The sequence below is a fragment of the Schistocerca serialis genome, chromosome 3 (assembly GCF_023864345.2).
Source record: "Schistocerca serialis cubense isolate TAMUIC-IGC-003099 chromosome 3, iqSchSeri2.2, whole genome shotgun sequence".
Lineage (NCBI taxonomy): Eukaryota > Metazoa > Arthropoda > Insecta > Orthoptera > Acrididae > Schistocerca > Schistocerca serialis.
Genome location: NC_064640.1, coordinates 682,421,794 through 682,440,127, shown reverse-complemented (window position 1 = coordinate 682,440,127; position 18,334 = coordinate 682,421,794). Strand labels below are relative to the sequence as shown.

General features: G+C 41.4%; 1 pseudogene; it reads right to left on the bottom strand.

Annotated features, from left to right (window-relative positions):
- Window positions 1–218: 218 nt before the first annotated feature.
- LOC126471927 (5S ribosomal RNA) lies at window positions 219–336 on the bottom strand (annotated as a pseudogene).
- Window positions 337–18,334: the final 17,998 nt, after the last annotated feature.

Here is an 18,334-nt window from a genome sequence, read left to right as displayed (position 1 = left end):
ATTCTGTGCTGGAGAGAAAGGTAAAAAAAAGAACTCCGTTTCCAGGCCACGAGTGGCCTACCGGGACCATCCGACGGCCATGTCATCCTCAGTGGAGGATGCGGATAGGAGGGGCGTGGTGTCAGCACACTGCTCTCCCGGTATTCTTGACTGAAGCGGCTACTATTCGGTCGAGTAGCTCCTCATTTGGCATCACGACGCTGAGTGCACCCGAAAAATGGCAACAGCACATGGCAGCCTGGATGGTCACCTATCCAAGTGCTAGCCACGGCCGACAGCGCTTAACTTCGGTGATCTCACGGGAACCGGTGTATCCACTGTGGCAAGGCCGTTGCCATGGAGAGAAAGGTAGGGTATTTAATTTCTTTCTTTATTTATTGGGCTACCTCCAGTGACCTATCTCGGAGATAAGTGTGTGTTTACTTCGATGTGTAGGATGGACTCACAGAAATAGTTCGTACTATGCTCACCAGAGGGCGTTCTAGGCCTCCACCATCCCCCTCCTGCCCCTGTGATGTAACCATCCCCCCACCACAACCCCTCCCCAGGAAATGGTAAGTCTCTGGCCAGCTGCCAGAGAGGATTGTTAGGTCAGTTTATTTATTTTTGGTAGGAAACTGAAGTAAAGATGGATACTAAATACATGTCTATAAGCATAGTGCTGCACACCGTGTGACTAAATTTGCAATATGACTAAAAGTTGGCGATGTCACACAACTGATGCTATTGTGTCAGGCAAAATTCACAATTCCACTCGAAATTAGTAGCAGATGAACTCAAAATAAACAGTAACTCTACATAGGACACTTCTTTCATGTACAAGTCAAAAAAATCTCTCTGCTCTACTTGTGAATTGGCAGGAAAAAGACTCAGTCTAAAACAGTAGCTGAAACAACCCCTAAATTGGTGCACTCATAGAAATCGTGGAGAAACAAGAACTGCAGTGATGTTAAAAACAAAAATCGGACTCCACATATACTTGCTACAGTGGTGTTCATCACTTTTCTTAAACACTGAGTGGGTCTAGTTTATAGTTGCTGCTGGAGTCAGGGATAAGTCACGTATTTTTCATTTTCCTCACTTTTCGAAGCACAGTTCTACAATGGGAAACCCACACTCGTTTCTAAGCACAACAGGAAAATCAGAACAATTACAATCTAAATGTTCGTGATATATATCGAAACCCACAACAGATAACGAAAAACCCACAGACACACAGCAGATGAGATGTTTAAAAGATTCTCCTAGAATTAGAAGCACTGTCCTACAGACGTGAAAAGTGGCTGGAGTTTTCGGTGAATTTTTGATGCCTTACAACTGCTGCTCTGGAGATGCTGTAAGGCCACAATCACATTGGTGAGTGGGGGACAGTATCTCACGTGTCCGAACCAGAGGCAGGTGGATTGCTTGATTTTGTCTCTGAACACGAGAGCAAAGAAGGTGTCACATGACTTTCTGACATCATTGAACTTTCTCTCTGATTTCCTGTGAATGGAGGAGCCTGATTGGCTCTTACTGAAATTAGCCATCAAATTGCTGTTGCTGGTGTGGGAGGACTGTCCGCCACTTTCTACAGATACATACAGCAATCATATTGCAATGACAGTTAAATCGTGCAAAATTAGTCTACAGATCCTATAATACAGAAACTATTGCCAAAGATATTTAGTTAATTACTCTGCTCTGCTACTGTCGAGTAAAGCTTGAATTTTTCGGCGTAAAACCGATCTACAGCCACAATATATAACACAGACGATTCTTCCACGATGCCATATCGCTACGTCACTGTAGTAAACAAAATTCATATGCTGCATCATACAAAGTCATCACTTCTGCATACAGCTATCGACCTGCAGGCCCTCCTACATGTACCACGAAGACACACACATCCCAAAAACAGAAGTACATGCGCCGTATACAGTCACGGCGCTATATATCCCCATCGAGGTCAGTAGTTCACCCACTATGGCCAGTGATCATGAGTCAACTGCTCCTGCATGCGTTAGCCTGCTGCGTGCTCAGGTATCAGGCACCCTCGCCGCCCTCGGCGGACAGTGGCAACACTTCGAACTGGTGTATAAAGACACGAAGGCAGCATCTAACAGCACCGTTTCCGGCCGAGCCTACTTTCTGGTGCAGTTTCTGCAACGAGTTGACACCATCTCTAGATTAGCGGATTACAAGATTATTTAATTTCTGTGCTTTGTTGATGAGAAGTACTTCGATAGTCGTGAATTAATTTACCGATCCCGAAATGGGTATCAGCTGCTATATCCGACTTTGCACTCCAAAAGCCAATTATATTTGCGACACTTTTAGGCTAAAATCATCGAGTAACATATGAAAATTTCCCAAATTTCGTGTATTTTCAAATGATTTGCCGGAATATCATACCATTTACACGACTGTTCTCAATATCAACCACATAGCAATATGCTACCGATCGCGTGCACAGTATAATTCTGAAGACAACAGTGGAAATTATATCTTAGAGAGCCGAAATTTTAGAGTGGGACGTGCTGCAAACCATTGAGTAACTAGGAACTTATCTCGCCTGTGGAGGCTTTTACAAGAAAACTCGAAAATAAACGAAAATGGTAGTTCCACTCGTATTTTCTTAAAGAATACCAATGTCAATGATAGAACAGATTCCAAATCATCTTTGTGCTTTACAAAGTCAACTAAGGTTATAATACTCATAATCATATTGAGTTTCTCATGTCTAGAGAACCAGCAATAGACCCTTCCACTGGCGTTTCACCATCTCGATGGCAACTACACATCACAATTGATGTTCTGTCAACCAAATAAAGATGGGAAACCTGTGGAATGGCTGTATACCTCAGAGTCGAACAAGAGGCTTCTGGTCACAGATGGACAAAAGACTCAAGAACAGGACGCTTCCTGGGGCTGTTAAACGTATTTCTCGGAAGACTAGCCCCCCTCTGAAGCAATAGCGAAATACCTGACTATTCGTCACAGATGAAGAACTGAACGGTCAACAACGGTGTGCTTTCAAACGTTCTGGATGTGCTGGCACTGACTGGAAGTGGTCCTCAGCTAAGTAAAATCAGGCTCATGTAGGAAAAACATTCTCTTAGTCAGAGCTACTCTTTGATGATCCTGATTGCTGATACCTACATAGCTATACCCTAGCTATACCCGTCGGAATCTTTTATGGTCTGTCGTTCATTGGATTTAGTATAATGTGAGACATGTTCACAACACCGCTTTCGAAAAAAATTATGGGAACGATGCATTGCTGTGGAACATAATCCACATGAATCTGACGATGGGGTTTACTTGAAAATCCTTTCTAAACGCACTTGCAGATAATGCAAAAAGATTGCACCACACCGAGTCCGAGTATGCGGTGACGGCCAGTGAGCATGATTTCAATTGCCTGGTGAGGCGACATGCAGAGTCCAGTTATGATTTCACAAGAGCGACGTAGGCCATTCTGCAGCACCCAAGCACAAATATGCACTCAGCCTCATGCATATAGGTGGACGAGAGCAAACAGAAGTTTTCGCCAGTCTAGAACATTAGAATACTTTCACAAAACCAGTGTGTGTGTGTGTGTGTGTGTGTGTGTGTGTGTGGTATACTGCCAGTGGTCCTCTACATTCATAAATAATGGACTCTGTCGATCATTTTTACAGCAAAGTACTTCCTGAGACCCAGCTCCTTAACTTCGTCGTTGACGAAACTTTCAACAGCAGCATCCAATAATACGGGCATTTCCAGAGCATTCTGTCATTAATGCTTAAAGCTTTGTCAGCAGCTGGATAAATAGAGAGAGAGAGATAGAGAGGGTGGTAATACATATCGATACCAGACAGTCCTTCATAAACAGTATTATTGTCTAGAATATCTTACTCAAATAGCTTTGACAGTCATTTGAGACCTATGTTACACGCAGCTGGTTCCAATACACCACAGGATTACTGGGTATTTTTTTGACAGACAAATTATATTTTACAATATAAGCATATACGTGACATGGGTGTCTCCAGTTTTAATGGATCATTTGTTAATCATGGGAGGGAGTTGCACACATGCTTAAATAACTCTCACAGACCCTTGGAGATTAATTTACATGCGTCTCGTATTTCAGCTCCTAAGAAAATTACGTGTCGTACGCACGTACGTGGCATGAAAGACTGTATTTTTAATGGCACATTTGTTAATGGTGGGAGGGAGTATAACACAGTGCATCTTTTACTTAAATAGCCCTAACAGATGTTTGGTAACTATGTTACAAACATCTGATTCTATTGCTTCGCTGGATGGGCTGTATTTTCATCGTAAGTAGATTGCGTTTCGAAATCAGGATGGATTCTGTAAGCACATACACGGCATGGAAGACTCTGGTTTTAATGGAACATTTGTTAATGATGGGAGGGAGTACCACACATAGCAGCGCTTGCAATCTGGCAGCTTCGTTCTCCTTGAAGACGAAATTCGGATAAGTCCATCATGGGGCTGTACACAGAACTGTGGCTCGCTTAAAGTCGACGCAGTGCCACTCTGTACCCAGTGCTTATCTCTGGGCGAAATACTTTCAGCGAGCCTCTCTGTTACCGCGTCATGCGAAGCCTCAACAGTGGTCGCCATGCTATCGGTCAATAGCTTTGCAGGTATCGTTGTGTTCTTTATGTAGATAAATGCCTTGCCACAAAAAAGGCAATTTTCTGACTCCCAGCACCTGACGTGACTGTAGCGTGGGGCCGTTGAGTTCCTGCATGGTGATGAGTGTGGCCATCCTGCACCCTTCCATTTCATCTTCGCATTACAACTGTGGGATCCCGTCAGCGCGAGCAGTAATTTCGCAGAAATATGAATTGTAGGCTACGAACCTGCCGCTGTCGAAATGCGAGATGAGTTGGCAGACGTTTCGCCATTTCGTCATCTTGCAAGAGTCGCAACACGATCTTCTCACGACAAACCAACATCCATCCATTAATTGATGATGTACACACTTTTTAGGGCGAACTCAAAGAACGCAAGGTGGGAATTACTCAATTGGCTACTGATAACACATAGCTTATGCGTCCATTATAGAAATACTGAATTAGCGAGTACAGAACATCGAAACTAAAATATTTCATGATTCTGCTGCAATGTACTTGCAGCTGATTGGAAAGTAAACATTGAATGAGATCCATAGCTGTGAAATTACCATTTCTGAGAACGCATGCTGTTACAGAGTGATTACCTGTAAATACCACATTAATGCAATAAATGCTCAAAATGATGTCCGTCAACCTCAATGCATTTGGCAATACGTGTAACGACATTCCTCTCAACAGCGAGTAGTTCGCCTTCCGTAATGTTCGCACATGATTGACAATGCGCTGACGCATGTTGCCAGGCGTTGTCGGTGGATCACGATAGCAAATATTCGTCAACAAATCCGGGGACGTCAGATCCGGAGAACGTGCGGGACATGGTATGGTGCTTCGACGACCAATCCAGCTGACATGAAATATGCTATTCAATACCGCTTCAACCGCACGCGAGCTATGTGCCGAACATCCATCATGTTGGAAGTACATCGCCATTCTGTCACGCAGTGAAACATCTTGTAGTAACATTGGTAGAACATTACGTAGGAAATCAGCATTCACTACACCATTTACGAGTAGATTGCCATCGATAAAATGGGGGCCAATTATCCTTCCTCCCATAATGCCGCACCATACATTAACCCACCAAGGTCGCTGATATTCCACTTGTCGCAGCCATCGGGTATTTTTCTTTGCCCAATAGTGCATATTATGCAGGTTTACGTTACCGATGTTGGTGAATGACGCTTCGTCGCTAAATAGAACGCGTGCAACAAATCTGTCTTCGTCCCGTAATTACTCTTGTGCCCAGTGGCAGAACTGTACACGACGTTGAAAGTCGTCGCCATGCAATTTCTGGTGCATAGAAATATGGTACAGGTGCAATCGATGTTGATGTACCATTCTCAACATCGACGTTTTTGAGATTCCCGATTCTCTCGCACTTTGCCTACTACTGATGTGCGGATTAGCCGCGACAGCAGCTAAAACACCTGCTTGGGCATCATCATTTGTTGCAGGTCGTGGTTGACGTTTCACATGTGGCTGAACACTTCCTGTTTCCTTAAATAACGTAATTATCCGGCGAACGGTCCTGTCACTTGGATGATGTCGTCCAGGATACCGAGCAGCACACATAGCACACGCCCGTTGGGCATTTTGATCACAATAGCCATACATCAACACGATATCGACCTTTTATGCAATTGGTAAACGGTCCATTTTAACACGGGTAATGTATCACGAAGCAAATGCCGTCCGCACTGACGGAATGTTACGTGATACCACGTACTTATACGTTTGTGACTATTACAGCGGCAACTATCACAAAGCGAAAAAAGTAGTCCTATTAAAACATTCATATTTCATTACGTACTACACGAATATGTAATAAAAATGGGTGTTTCTATTGAAAGAAACGCAGTTGATATCCGTTTGACCTATGGCAGCGCCATCTAGCGGGCCAACCATAGCGTCATTTGGTTTCCCCCTTCAAGATAGACAAGTTTCGTTCTTTGTAGTTTTCTCGTTTATCGCTTATTTCGTGAGATATTTGGCCTGGTCAAGATCAATGGACTACCCTGTATAGGGCGAATCACCTAAAACTTGCACCGCAAATACTGCAGCAATAGAAAATGGTATTGGTGTGCGGTTTTCGCATAATGGACTAATGACTGCTAGTCATAGGCGGTATTCTTAGGCAATAAACAGATTCCAATAGTAATTAGTGTATTTTTTTGCACCCGTACACTTTTTTAAATGGGGCAATACCTACTGACATTACGAACTAAAAGTAGAGTAAATTACATTGTCAGTGGCGTTTGTTGCAGGATTCTAGTGCGAGTCGTTTACGAGACACCGTATTTTGAAAATTTTCCACACCAACGCTTGTTTGAGCCTTCATCCTGCCTAATTTCTACGTACGATGTTATGTTTGTTAACAGTGTGCTTGTTGATTGATTGGATTTATTTGATTGATTGGTTTGGGGGAGTGGACCAAACAGCGGGGTCATCGGCCCAATCGGATGAGGGAAAGAAATCAACTGTGCCACTTCAAAGAAACCATCGTGGAATTTGCCTGAAGTGATTGAGGGAAATCAGAGAAAACCTAAATCAGGACGGCTAGATGCGGGTTTGAACCATCGTCCTTCTGAATGCGTGTCCAGTGTGCTAACCACTGCGAGTGTGCTTGTGTGTTCCTTGAGTGCGTCGTGACTTGCTAGGTAGTGTGTGACAGTCCAAGCAGTAGGTCGTGAGTGGACGATGTGATTTATCAATGCAGAAGAAGCCGACATGCTCATTCCATATGGAAAGTGTAGGGAGAATGTAGTTTGTTCTTGTACAGTGTATCGGTGTATGGAGCAAGGTATCTCAATAGACGTCAACCATGTCGGCAATTATTTATCAGTCTCTCCAACCAGTTGCGCGAAAGTAGTAGTGTAACACCACACAACGTAACAGAAGGAAACGAGTGACAACAGAAGAGGGGGGAAATTAATGTTCTTGCTGCTGTTGCAGTTAATGCGCACATTAGCTCCTGCGTAATCGCACGAAGAAGTGGCATGAGTCACGCAAGTCTTCTGTATATTACCGAGCGAGGTGGGGTAGTTGTTAGCCACTGAACTCACATTCGGCAGAACGATGGCTCAAGCCTGCTTCCGGCCATTCAGGTTTCGATTTTCCGTAATTTCCCTAAATCATCGCAGGCAAGTGCTGAGATGGTTCCTTTGAAAGGTCGTTCCCGATTTCCTTCCCTATCTTTGACCCAGTCCGAGCTTGTGGTCCGTATCTAATGGCCTCAATGTCAACTGAACATTAAACTATCTTCCTTCCTTCCTTATTCTCCATTGGCATAGGTTCCATCCCCATCCCATCTCTCTGCATCAAGAGCTGCATGGAAACGATTTGGAGAATCGTGTTAACTTCTGTATGTGGGGATTAGGAAAGTATACTCCAGATGTAGCAAGTATCTTGTATAGTGATGATTTACCAATCATGGCCAGGTAAGCTGCACATACATGCATTATTAGTCTGTTGACAATACTTGGTGGAAAGTCAGCGTCCATGAAGTGTAAACGTGTGGTTTCAGTTAGTGAACCATAAGGTCGGAGGCCCGTTTTTTAATAGACGGAACACCGAACGCGCACAAATATCGCAGTCGGCCGGTGTGGCCGAGCGGTTCTAGGCGCATCAGTCCGGAACCGCCTGCTGCTACGGTCACAGGTTCGAATCCTCCCTCGGGCATGGATGTGTGATGTCCTTAGGTTAGTTAGGTTTAAGTAGTTCTAAGTTCTAGGGGACTGGTGACCTCAGATGTTAAGTCTCATAGTGCTCAGAGCCATTTGAACCATTTGAACAAATATCGCAGCCTCTTAACGGACCAGGCTATCTTGCACGGAAGCCAGAAGACATTCCTCTGCAGATTAGGAGGACCATGTCATACCAATTTGACTGTCCAGCCCATAGTGTACGAAGAATTACATGCCTTCACGAATTGTTTCCAAATCCTTGAATTAGATACAGAGGACCTGCTAATTCTAGTTGTTTAAAGGTTTTTGCAACGACATTTTTAATATATTGTCTTGCTTCAGCTGAACTTTTTCAATTGTATTTTAGCTGTTATATTTAGAAATTGATTGTTGAATGTACTCGTAACTTGTGAATTATCAGTCACAATATTTAGTTTAATTGTTATGGTATCTTGTTCACTGCCTGGCTGTCTTGTTCCCATTTGTCAATATCCCCTATAGTTTTAATCTTATTCTCTGCATTATTTGCCGGCCGTTGTGGCCGAGCGGTTCTAGGCGCTTCAGTCTGGAACCGCGCGACCGCTACGGTCTCAGTTTCGAATCCTGCCTAGCGTATGGATGTGTGTGATGTCATTAGGTTAGTTAGGTTTAAGTAGTTCTAAGTTGTAGGGGACTGATGACCTCAGCTGTTAAGTCTCATAGTGTTCAGAGCCATTTGAACCATCTGCATTATTTATTTCTCTCAGGATATACATACTTCTTGACGTCGTTACCGGGTCTGTGACGACAGTGCAAGACAATGAGACTTGAGAACGAATTGTTTTCTACAGATAGTGATTAGTTAATAAAATAAATTTACGACAGTCTTCGAAAAAGTTACAGACCAAATTGATGAACTACACAACTCTCTTATTACCCGGATTTCGTTTAACGGAGTCCATACTTTTACTCATTTTTTTTCCATTGGACGAAATTTGTATGTCTTTCGTCTGAAGTGTGGACTACAGCATCGAACTTTTTCCGGACATCACTCTTCCTCTTACAGAGCACATTTGCAGCTGTATATACTGCATCAATTAATTTTCGTCTTACACGCTCCATGGTCTCACAAGACACATCTTCGTTAGAGAACGTGTGATCCCGACAATTGGTCGTTTTCGTCCTGTCGTTACTTAACAATAACTAGCTAACGCATTCAGCTTCCGTACTAAGTCACGATTAGCCTCTCTTCAGGAACTTTTAATAACAGAGAACGAGTCGCCGAGTAGGAAGCAACCCAGCGCAACCGTTCTCAGACTTCATAATTGCAGAACTATAGCGGGAAGGAAGCCAGTTTAGCACTGCTGTAAAAGCAGCGCCATGCTATCTGATTTATGCAATCCTCAACATTACAGTTCTACTCTCTCCATGTCTGATCTCTGGTGTACATTGTGTTTTGTAGACGGTTCAGTCACGTTACTGTGACCACTGCCTATGTATGACATCAACATGCAATAACCATTCTCAGACGACAGGTGACAGCACTAGCAGTGGAGGTAATATAAAAAGAGTCAGGGGACGCGGAAAACAGTGCAGTTGTTGCCATAATGTGGAAATGAACCGACTTATCTGACGTCCAAAAGGACTTGATCATAAGATTTTGGGTCAAAAGTGGAAGTATTTCCGAAATGGCTTAGTCTGCAAACCTTCTGCATGCCACTGTAGTTGAAAGTATACTGTGCATGGCAAAATGGCGTTATTCAAATCCGAAGGCGAGGCAATATTAGTACACCACAGGTCATAGATGACAGGGGTGAATGACAGATGTAGAAATGTGCACTGGCGAATAGACTTTCAACTGTTGAGCAACTGACCACCCATATGAACCAATGGGCTACCAACAGTGTTTCCTCAACGACCGTTCAGCCAACGTAGTTGCGTATGGGCCTGCGCAGCAGTTGCCTTGTTTATGCAACCATGCCAACTGATGTTCATCGGTTACGAAGGCTGGAATTTGCACGCTAATACCGCAACTGGAGGTCAGCTGAGAGTCAACAATGGGCCTTTTCACATAAACCACGTTTTTTGCTCTATCGGATAGATGACTGTAGCCGTGTACTTCATGAAACGCATGAAAGCACATACGCTGCAACCAGAAGGGAGCATTTTGATTTGGGGGAAGTTTCTGTGGCATTCCTTGGGTAATCTCCTCATTCTGAAAGGCCCAGCGCATCAACTCAGTCATGCATCTATCCTTGGGGCCCATGTCGTACATGCAATTTGTTTTTCCTCGGTATGATGGCATCTACCAGCGAACGTCTCACACACCTCACAGTGAACGTTCCTGGTTTGAAGTGCACCAGTGTGAATTTATTGTACTCCCCTGTCCGCCCCGATATCTGAATGGTCAGCGTTACGGACTGCCGTCCTAAGGGGCCCAGGTTCGATTATCGGCTGGGTCGGGGATTTTCTCCGCTAAGGGAGGGGGTGTTGTCTTCATTTCATCCCCATCCAGCGCGCAGGTCGCCCAGTGTGGCGTCGAATGTAATAAGACCTGCACCAAGGCGGCCAGACCTGCCCCATAAGGGGCCTCCCGGACAGTGACACCAAACGCTCATTTCCATTTCCATTGTACTGCCCTGGCCACCAAACTCCCTGGATTTAAACCCAATCGAGAATCTGTGGGAGCACCTCCAACGAGCTGTTCTCGACGTGGAACCGTAACTGAAGGACCTAGCACAGCTGACCATAGCACTTGAGTCCTCATGGTTCCACAACCCTGTCGGCACCTCCCAGAACCTCGTTGACACTCTTCCTGCACATCTCGTGCTGCAAAACGTGGTTGTTCAAACTTGACACGTGGTCACATAAATGTGACTGGACAGTGTATATGCCAACCCATAATAAGCAGACTTCTAGAGCTCTACTGCACTGCTTTTAAAAGCAAATCGTTTCTGTCTTGGCAGGATTAGGTCGAAGCCTCCATTTTACGAAGTATTCTACCATGAAAGACAACTCAGGTAACAGGATTTCTTCCACAGTTCTAAAAATTATGTGTGTTGTTGGTATGGTCTACTCGTTAGTATAAACAAATGTCTTACAAACTGTTTGTTTCTGGCATATTGGCAACGAAAAGGTTAAAAAGCAGTGCGAGCTAATACTACCCTCTGAGGTTAAATGGTAGCCTTGGTCTGTTTATAAACAGTCTAAGTAGGGGAACAACAAGAGCACTGCAAAGTAGCTCTAAGACTAGAACAAACAAATATAACTTCCAGAAATGTTACATACAGACAAACAAACTAATTTTATCGATTAAAAAAATTATGATTTCATTGTGATATTTAACCCTTCCGTGAATCATACTTTCTTAAAATTTAAACCAGGTATTTCCCCCACTTATTGAAACCAAGGAAAGCAAAGCGAAAAAATAATTCACTCTAATTTGTAGATATAATTAGAGATCTGTTTTACTGTGATAAATGTTAATAGCCTACAGTAATTGCAAGGGGGGCAGTCGAATGAAAACGAGCCAGACTGAAAAAGAAGTAAATACACTGTATTATTTCAAATGCAATCGCCGTAACTGATAATTCGTTTATCTCACTCAGAGACAAGATGGTCAACGTTATCACAGAAAAATGGTGGCGGTTGCCTACCTTACTGTGATTGTACCCAGGTGTCTAAATTTTTGTCCAAAGTAAGTCGATGGCCACTAACTTCTCTCTTCAGGGCTCCAGAAATGTGGAAATCACACTGGATGAGATGTGTAAGACTTCCCAGCCAAACAACTTTGGCAACATTTCGAGAGGCAGGTTGCTTCGACTACGCTGTAGACGTTTTGCTAGAAAGCCCTTACACATGTTCATCTGCTGTGTAAGAGTACAAAATCACGTGAACACCCCAACTTTTGACACGTTGTGGATGTATTGGTTATTTTGCTTTGAATGCTGTTAAACGTAATGTAGGTGCGGTAATCTGAAACACACACCATTAAATCTACCGCGCTGGGATACAGTGCTCCTCTAGATTCAGAGAAACTTGACATCAAGGTAGCGAGCACACTTTCACTTGTGCACGTTTCTAGGCGCTTCTGTGCATGCGCAACTGGCGTAACGTAATTGCCTTACGAGCCAAATACATTCGGATTTGATAAAAATGTGCACGGTTCACAGTGTGCACTACTAGCCCTTACCACACAACTACAAGTTTACATCAATGCCACCAGGTGGCAGCACACTGCAGCAGTCTTATCCACGTTCGCTTGGCATAAATCCCACTAGGCGGTAGCGCACTCCCCAGATGTGCCAATTCACTCACTATATAGTAAAATTAGATCAGACATCAGTATATGTTCTAATTATACTGATAGAAAAACCTATTTTACAGTTTTGTATTTGATCATACAGTAATCCAGTGAAGAACCACAAAGCACAATTCTAAGACTGCGGCCTTTATACATGCTTCTGACATTTGTTGATCTTATGGTGGGCCAGGTTTATCTGTACTGTAGGCCTATATTGTGCATTCGTAAAGTGTTGAAACGTGCCCTTAGAAAAATTAATGAATTACTGTGCTGATAAACTTCTTATGTTATTTGATTTTCAAACAGCTGAGCAAAACTGAACGTACTCAGACATTTCTCTCGTTACTTATTCTGATCATCGCTAAACTGATACACAATATTTTTAGCGCAACGCAATCTGACTTTCAATAATCCCTACAAAAGAATAGCCCTGACTAACAATAACCTATACCTTTCATGAATCACTTACCTCACAAAAATCTTCGTTAGTCGAACTACTGCAATACAGCGAATGTCAATACTGCCAGCTAAATAAAAGATTCTAACTACTGAAGGTACTAACTACTGATAGGCATAGTTAGCAAATGGAAGATTTTGATAGAGAACAAACAATGTATTTACCTTAATAATGTTCAAAAGTCATTATATATATATATATATATATATATATATATATATATATATATATATATATATATATACCTCAGTTCATGATATCCAGTATTACAAATTTACTCTTTCTGGCGGACACACGTCCAGATCGTCCGCTCTTAAAATTCTGCCGTCTCTCTCCCCACATCCACCACTGCTGGCGGCTCACCTCGAACTGCGCAGCACTACACGCTGTTCACATCCAACTGCCCAACAATGCTAACCAGCCACAGACTGCACACAGCACAGTCAGTGATTTTCATACAGAGCGCTACGTGGCGTTACCAGCATCAAAACCTAAACAGCCTATTTACATAGGCCCCATGCTCCCAACAAAAATTTTTACAAATTGTTTTGGGCAGTGGCCAATAACGATTTGATACAATTTTTCATAATTACAATAACAAAGATATCAAATGCACACACTTATCGACACACTGCTGGTCAAAAGCAAAGATTTTCTCACAGTCCATAAATACAATCCTGATCATTCATCACAGTAGTGATTGCAGTTTTTTTCTCAAAGGCTGAGCAGTAAAAGAAAATGCACACGGAAGTAGTGGATTTCCATGCAGTCTTGACGAAGTATTGTTGTCCTTCCAACAGAAAGACAATGCTAACGCTTGACATGCAGAAAGGTAATGGGTCACAACAGAGCAAACCCACAGCAGAGTCAGTCGGAGTTTTGAAGAATATTGGTAGGTAGGACATCACCGAGCAGACCCACTGTAGTCCTGGTAGAGAGTATGGTATTGGTAGACCATCAAAGGTGCAGACCCACTGCAGTCCTTGTAGAGATGTCCAGCAGCCATCTGTTGCGACGGTGCATGTGCACAATCACTATCGAAGAGTCTTGCGGACAATATAGCAAGTCCATAAACTATCACTTGTGCACTCACAAAGTTTTTGGAATTGTCCTTAGAACCAGCAATGGTGTTAACCAGTCCCTTACTGAATTATTAACACAAGTGCAAACACTAACAGTCCCAACTTCTCACATGTTGTGCATATACTATGAACAACAGAGACGTGTGCAGTGAAATGAAACTTAATTTGAAGGACTGGTATCCATACAATTATAAATTTACAGTATAAGAATACAATTACAAAGGAACAAAATACATCATTAAAGAACATAATAATACAGATAACATTTGTAGTAATACAGGCTTTACAAAAGAATAGAAATAAACATATACATCAGTGTTACAGGAATTATGACATAAGTAAATACATAAAAGACCAGAATAGCATTCGAAAATAATGTCTAAACATCTTTACAAAGTAAATAACATATTATTAATTCAAATTATATTTGAGGATAACAGTATTCCTCATCATAGCGAATGTAGCTTAGTATTAGAAAAATTCTACAACATAAATCACAGGAAAAACACAAATAAAGAAGGGCACACAAACACATAGCGGAATAATACAAAAGGAAAGGACAGGTTTCGTTTTCAGTATAACATTTGGTGCTGCAGTCCAACCCAAATCTTCATTCCATAGATCTTTCCTCTGATATCAACATTTGTTCCCGCAAAAAAAATTCCTATCCAAACCTGTAGTCCCTAAAGCCTACTGTTTTGTTCATATCTTCTTTCAAAATAATTATTTCTCATTGTAAAATACTTATTTTCGCTCAGATCTTTTTCATATAACTTCTCAATCCATTCTTTTCCTATTCTTCATAACTCATTCTCTTATACAGCCTACCGCCTCTTAAGCTAACTTAAATCTACTGAGCTCAGATGTATATACGAAGGGACGAGGCAATGCAGCAAAAAAATGGTTCAAATGGTTCTGAGTACTATGGGACTCAACTTCTGAGGTCATTAGTACCCTAGAACTTAGAACCAATTAAACCTAACTAACCTAAGGACATCACACACATCCATGCCCAAGGCAGGATTCGAACCTGCAACCGTAGCGGTCTCACGGTTCCAGACTGCAGTGCCTAGAACTGCATGGCCACTTTGGCCGGCAGCAATGCAGCAGCGCAAAACAATTAACACAAACAGCAATGACAAAAAAATGCAAATTGGCAAAGCAAGCAGCAGTAAATCTAAATTAGCAAAGCAAATGCAATATTACAACTAATATAAGGCAATGTGCAGCAAACAAGAAAAATAAATCAGCAGTAAAACTGGCCTAACAGAGTAATACAAAGTGAACTTCAGTAGCACTATGCCTGGCAAACAGCAGCAGCAAATGCAATAACTTATATCTAAACATGACAAACCCACAAGCAGAAAAATACTACACTAAGGACAACAATGCAGATAAGGGAAATGTCTATTCACATCTTAATGTCTGTGTCATTAAAGTGGTGCACCACAACAACTTATTCTACAAAAAAAAAAAAAATGCCAAGTACTTGAAAAGAAAATTATTATGCCATTACTGTAATTAGTCCCTTCTTATTGTTCTTTCCTTTCCAAGTGATCCTTTTTTGAAGAATGTGGATCATAAAATTATTATGTAACAGATCTGTTGACAGAAAGTGTTCACTTTAGCAAAGGCATTTAATTTTATTTTATAAAACCAATGCTGCAACATAGCTGGAATCCAGATATTAAATGAAATAAGCAACTATGTACAAAGCAAAGCATAAAAACATCATGCAATAGCCATGTGGCATTTCATAAGTCAGTAGAAATTCTCTCAACTCTCATAGAAATACACTTGTCATAATCAGGAATCATATGTTTCCAAGTAATGAGCGTCTCGTATTTGCGATGCTTTCTACAAAGGAATGTCAATAGCGAGGTTAATGGCCTCTTTTTTCTCCACCTAATGGTTTTTTCTTCATGCGACTGGCAGAGCTGGGTGCCCACAACGCTTTACGTCAAGGTCACTTGGCTTTCTTGCCGAAATATTTACGAGAGCAGTTTCCGCTACAGTGACAACTTCATATAAAAAAATTTCACAGGTCGAGAATTTGCATTACAAATGTGTAGAAACAAAATCCTTTAAATATAAGTGTCCAAAAAATTTTCGCCGGTGTTGTGATATATTCACGCATGTATACACATTTCATAACTCTCAAAGTACAATTCTCGGTTTCCAACATCCTTTTTCACAAATCAAAGTCCCTAACCACTACTCATTATTCCTTACCTTATTACACATATACATATTCGTCGACACTTCTTCAATATTTCATCATAATAAGTACGGAGCATAATCAGATTCCTCATATAGCATCAGGTTATTGATCATAAACATACCTCAACAACATAATACTCATCGTCATCATAATAACAACATCATAACACCTCAGTCAAAACTCAAAAACGTCGTACCTTTCTGCAATAATTTCAAAACCTAAAAAAAATTCCCTGCTCATTGCAATAGTGTCTTCTACCTCAAACATGCTTTAAAACTCATGATCCCATACCAAATACATCATTCAAAGCTCTCATAGTATCCAATGGTTCCGAAAAAATATGAACAATTCACAAAGTACAGACAAAATACAATTTCAGAAGTTTGAAGTTATCCAGCTGTGTAATTGCGTAAACATGTGTCACTGACATAATAAAAAAAATGTTTCTCTCTCTCTGTTAAATGATCAGATAGCTGTGTAATTCTGTGTCACAGAAATATGGTACCAATGTGTAAAGTTGTATAAGCAAATACCATATTAGCTAGGGCTCCTAGCACTCGCCACACTTAGTACACAAAGTAGGCGTGTACCCCCTGAGGATTAATGTAATTATACCCTCATGTGTTACAGATTACAGCAATGGAATGAAATGTATCGCGGAAAACCTTTGTATCTTTCTATTTCAAAAATCTTTAAAAATAGATGTTTTAAGTACAAAATTAATCACTTAAATACGTGTACTGTAGCGCCAAACTGTGCATCTTGTTGTAAGATAATCTCTGTCATTACTTAAGGGTAAAAAATGTGCCAAGTGTCGTAATTATCGTCGTCCATAAGCAAAGTTCTGTAGAAGTCAATGTACTTACCTCATAATAAACAAAGTGAAATGCTATGCATATAGATATCGTAGTTAGTGCGTACGTTACCGTGATCAAGAAAGTACTATACTGTAACGTATTGTTCTGCTACGAAAAAGACTGTCTCATTGTAGCTATGCCACAAAAATTATTACTAAAACATGTTTTACATCCCAGAAGAATTCAGAAAAACTGTGCAGATGTAAAACAGATACAGCGCAAAAGGAATAATATAAATTGTGTCATTCACTAGTAGCGTCGTGATATAATCGTGTAGCTGTCAAATAAACTAACCACTGTGTCATTTGGTATCGCTCAGAAAGCACTTTAAATCCGGAATGTATTTTCAAGTTAACTCAAATGTTGCATTAAAATCTCATTAGCAGTACCGGTATATGTTCTAAGTATGTGAGCCTTATAGTCGTTACGTTATCGTGCAACTAACAAGCAAGAATGTATACACACAATAACACTTTGTTGTCGGTTCACTATAACAATGCATTCGTAATTACTGTTTAAATACGTTCCCTAGGTTCTAGACTGGATAGTTAACTTCCAAACATTGTTGCATGTTAACAGTTTCTAAGTGTGACAAAGCGTACTAGTAACGTGAAGTGAAAAATTTTATATCAAACACTAAGTTAAAAAGCAGATTATCTCTCAATAAACGGTTTTTCATATGAAATGTGGTGCAATCCTTTACCCTTCCTAGTATGCAGAGTTTCAACTTCTAAGCAATTATCATGTTGTATACGTCGGTAAGGAATGCTAAAATTTTTCTCAAGGTTAGCGTCTATGTTATTTTTCTCTGAGCTAGCCATCGCATGTGGCTGCCTGCGGTGCGAGTCATTGTCTGTCTCTTTGTTGGTGTGCGTCGTTATTGGGTTTAGAAGACCTAACTTCTACAAATTCACATTGTCGAGAGGTCCCTGCCCTGTTTGAATCCCGCCAGTTCTGATTAAATTTTGGTCTGTTGTTAAGATTATATCAGCTGTCGTCATGTTGGTAGTTTCTGTAATTTCTTTATTGTCGGTCACGTGGTGGAGTATTTCTCCGTGAATCGTAGCTGCGCGCTGAACTGCTGCATCTGAAGTTATTCTGTCTCCGTTGATAATAAT